We start from the raw sequence: 5,137 nt of genomic DNA, 5'->3' as shown, positions 1-5,137 counted from the left end.
TTGTCTTTGAATCATGATAGTTTCTTAGACCTTTTTATGACTCTCCACCCCTCTCTTAAAGATCCTACTAAGGACATTTTGAGGCAAGAGCATAATTTCAATAACACATGTATTAACGCTCTCCCTTCCAAAGATGAAGCATTAATAGATAATGCTATTTTCTCTCCCAAAATTGTCTCTACCCATGAGGACACCATAGTGCAAGGAGACATTTCTAAAGCTTCTCTCAATGATCTTCCTATTTGGGATGAACCATTAGATGATGGTGTTGATTATTCTCTTAATTTTTCCCTCCTCTATGAGACTACCTTACTCAAATAAGATGATATTATGGTAAAAGAGGGTGATATGATTGAAAATTCCCTTAATAAAACCTCACCTTCTATTCATTTCAATAATCTTCCTTCTAAAGATGAAGCATTTCCCTCTCTCCAACTTGGCTCTACTCATGAGCATACCCTAGTTCAAGAAGAAATCATTAATATCTCTTTCAAAGATCTCCCTCCCAAGGATGAATCCTTGAAGACTAATGTCGATCCTTCTCCTAGAGAGTACCTCTCCCATGTATATCCTTTGGTGATAGAGGTTGATATGATTCCTATCTTTCCTACTAACATTACACATTCTTTCAATACTCTTCCTTCTAGGTATGAAACATTAATGGCTAGTGGTAATCCCTCTCCTAACATTGATTCTATTCAAGACAACATTTTTGTATAAGAAGAGGCTATCAATACTTCTTTTAATAATCTTTATCATATGAATAATGTTGATCCTTCTCCTAAAATTCATACCCCTTGTAAGGATACTTTGGAACAAGAGAATGCTCTTAGGTTACAAAGATTTAATATCAAAAATAATCCCCTCTATGAGGATGTCCTTTTCATTCAATCTAAAGAAAATCCTACTCATGAAGAAATGTTTAAGGTTGATAATCATCTTTACAAACCACTCAATGATTTCAACTCTACTAGAACTTCCTGACATGTTCCCAAACCATCTTTGATCAATATGATACATGTGAATGGTTATGAAACACCTAATAAACCCATCTTCATGGTTAAATGTGCTATTCCTTTTCCAAATCCTCAACCTCTTAACAAGCCTCTCTTTGTGGTTCAAGGTGGCTATAGTAATGATGCCTTTTGCACTCCTAACAAACCAGTTATTATTGTACAAGGTGGTTATCCTACTAAGAGCCCTTATGACTATGCTAAAAAAATCACCTAAGAAAGTTACAATTTAGTTGCCAACACATATAATATGCAGAACAATAGGCAACCTAATCCTCCTTTGGTTATTCCTTCTTCACTTCCTACTTCTCAACCTATTCTTCCACCAACACCTCGTATCTCACAAACTCTTGGTAAGGAGTATGATCTTATTGAACAACTTAAAGCTACTCCCGCCAAGATATCTCTTTAGGATTTGATTTAGACTTCATCTACACATCATGGAATGTTACAATATTCTCTAAAAAACTTAGATATCCCACCTACCGCGAAACCTAAAAAACATGGCTTCTTTGATTGATCCTATGAAAGAATCTAAAGCTCAAACTGTTTTCACACAAGATGAGTTTCCCTCATGAGATTCAACATCAATGTGATCCTCTTATGATCGTTTTATGTAATAACCCACCATATTTAACCCAACAAAATTTGACCATTCTTTTTTTTTTGTTAAATTTAATCATTTGTGTTTGATTCAATCGCATACTCTGGGCATCCATCCATTTGGATTAGGCATTCATCCATCCCGGATGAGCATCTAACCATACAGGTTAGGCACTTGTCCATACAGGACATAAGATGTCATCTATCCAATACGGAATAGGCATCTACCCATACGGGGTAGGCATCTATCCAAATCAGGATAGGCATCTACCCATGCGGGGTAGGCATCTATCCAATCGAGATAGGAGGTGCTCTGGCCAGAGACTTAAACTCATCGGGACAATTCTGGTCCTGAGCCACTCACTAAGTACTACACTCTTCTAACAGAAGTGCACCGAGGTCACCGTCCTTAGGAGTAATTAAATAACATAATATAAGCTTGAATTCCGCCTCAGAATTTGGCTTAAAGCCTCCAGAAGTCAAGCGAATCCATACGAGATTCCTTCTGAGTATGCATTGAATTACTTTTTCCCATGTTAATTATCTTTCAAATTAAGATTCTATTCAATCCTTCTATACCAAGCCTAGACCCCACCCATGAATGCCTGAGTACGAGGGACAACTCGGTCCCAAGACTGCCTACATACCCGCTTTGACATAGGGTCAAGGCGTAAAGTATGTAGTTCTATTTTCTACTCTATGGTTTGATGTAAACTGATTAGTGGGTATGCAACCCTTTCTAGGGTCAATGTCCCAGATAGTTTCTTTGCGGTTGCTACCCATGATGGTAGCACTTAAGCAAAGGCTCAAGATGGCCTATTGCTTGTGGCCTAAAATAACTAGATCCTAATTCTTATCATGAGCATCACCCTTGACCAAATTGTCAATCACCAATAATTCTTCGAGATTAAATCAATTTTACAAAAGCATTTCACTCATCATCCCTATAGGGGTTTACTATAGTTTAACTCAGCGGATGAAAGATCACTTTAGAATTATCTTATTAAATTATCGATTCAAGGGGGATTACCTACCCCTTGGATTTTAACTTCCAAGTGTCCCTTATTACTCCCCGACGATTTATAGGGACGATGCCACAGACGTAGTTGATGTAGCTTTATTAGGCGTTAAGTGCAGTAGTTCAACACAACGGCATTACCCGTAAGCATGACTCAGAGGCACTGTATATACCGAACACTACTAGGTTTTGGTTTCCATCTTCCTTTATTTAATTTTCTAACTTATGATAAACATCATGCTTGAAAAATAATTATGAATTTAGACATTGCAAAGCTCATTTACTTGAAATAACTACTTGATGAATTACATGGAATAAAACCATAACTAACATTATTTATTATTCAAAACTTGAAATATAACCTTGCATAATAATAACGATCAGAAAACTTGCATAATAATATCTAAACGTGAAACTTGCATGGAGATGGAAACGCCAATAAATGTAAGAATAGTGCAACTTGCATGAAACGCCAATAAATGTAATTAATCTATAAGTAATTTGCATGTTATAAGAATAGTGCAACTTGCATGAAACTTCAATAAATGTAATTAATCTATAAGTAATTTCCATGTTATAAGAATAGTGCAACTTGCATGAAACGTCAATAAATGTAATTAATCTATAAGTAATTTGCATGTTATAAGAATAGTGCAACTTGCATGAAACGTCAATAAATGTAATTAATCTATAAGTAATTTGCATGTATAAGAATAGTGCAACTTGCGTGCATGATTCCTATGGTCATAGGTTCCAAAAATAGCAATTAATTTAGTTATTAGAGTCAAATCATGATAATGTGCAATAATTGTTTTTCAATGAGTCCAAATACCAACTAAGTAACCCAACGAATTTTAAGTAGTTTTCCAATTATAAAATTTAATACAATTTTAACTTACAATTTGAAAATAGCAAAAAGGGAATTTAATTATTATTATAAATTTCCTAAGGCAATTATATAATTTAATTTACATTTGGAAAAGGAAATGAAAAAAATATATACTTTTCAAAAATTACCAAAAAAACCTTTTTATTAACAAAAAAAATATAACAATAGCCGCATTTACAGTGCTATTATTGTTTTAAAAAAAAATAGAGAGGGGAGAGTACGTGGGAGTGGGACCCACGGGTCCCATCACCACTGTGGGTCTGCGGAAGCAACCCTGCAGTGATGAGGGGACCCCGTGGTCCCCTCCACTTCCCTGCAGCCACTGTTGTGACAGTGACCACAGGGGAAGTGGAGGGGACCACTTCCCCCGGTGGTTACAATAACCGTCGGTACTACCTCACACGCCGCCCGATACCCAAAACGATTTTCGAGAATATGGCCTTTGCAACATTTTATCATTCGAAATAAATTCAATGTATTTTATCATTCGAAATAAAGTTAATATATTTTATCATTCGAAATAAATTTAATGTATTTTATCATCCGAAATAAATTTAATGTATTTTATCATTCGAAATAAATTTTATATATATATATATATATATATATATATATATATATATAAACAAAAAAAAAGAGTATTTATTTATGAAAATAAGAGCATGAGTAAATTAGATAAATCAACAATTGTTTTAGATTGATTTTACAATAAATAGGAGGTTAATATTTACAGGGAGAGAGAGCTTATTCCACCATTCGCAGGGAGGAAGTTTATTTCCAGAGAGAAGTAGATAACCAGACACAAAAATATAATGGAACCAAATGAGAATATCATAGAGAATTATTCATAGCGAAAACTATTCCTCCATTTCAACTATTTTTCACAGAGAGGACATATAACCAGATAGTAGAAAAATATATATATATGGAATCAATGAGAATATCACAGAGAAATATTCACAGCGAAAACTATTCCTCCATTTCAACTATTTTTCACAGAGAGGATATATAACCAGATAATAGAAAAATGTTTATGGAATCAAATGAGATCAAGGATTCATTCACAGGAGATATATTCTTCAATTTCAACTGATAATCACAGAGGAATTTTGATTCAACTATTATTCTCAGAGAGATCTTATTAAAAGGATGAGATTCAAATTTCTATTCGAAAAACCCGAGAGATGAATTAGAGGAAGGAAATAAGGTTGATCTAATCTAATTTTCAGCAAAGAATTGAAACAAGATTCTCTTTTCTTTTTTTTTTCTTTTACTAATCTAATACTCAGCAAGGAATTGTAACAAATTGATCTAATTCTCATCAAGGAATTGAAACAAGATTGATCTAATCTAATTCGCAGCAAGAATGAGATGCGTGATTCAAAATAAAATAAAACTAGATTAAAAGAACCTGGATACTTGCAATTGTTGTAGAATCCCCTATGAATCCTTCAATTAGCCTCTCTTGATCCTTCAAGCTTGAAAACAATCCTCCAAAGCAACCTTAGCTATTCTCCCAAAAGTGAAATATCACTACCAAAAAAAACAATTACTTGAGAGAAGAATTTCTTCAAGGAATCACCAACTCCCATTTTTGAAAACTTGCATATCATT

Source organism: Cryptomeria japonica, chromosome 5 (genome assembly GCF_030272615.1).
Source record: "Cryptomeria japonica chromosome 5, Sugi_1.0, whole genome shotgun sequence".
In the NCBI taxonomy this organism is placed as follows: Eukaryota; Viridiplantae; Streptophyta; class Pinopsida; order Cupressales; family Cupressaceae; genus Cryptomeria; species Cryptomeria japonica.
This window is presented reverse-complemented; position numbering follows the sequence as displayed.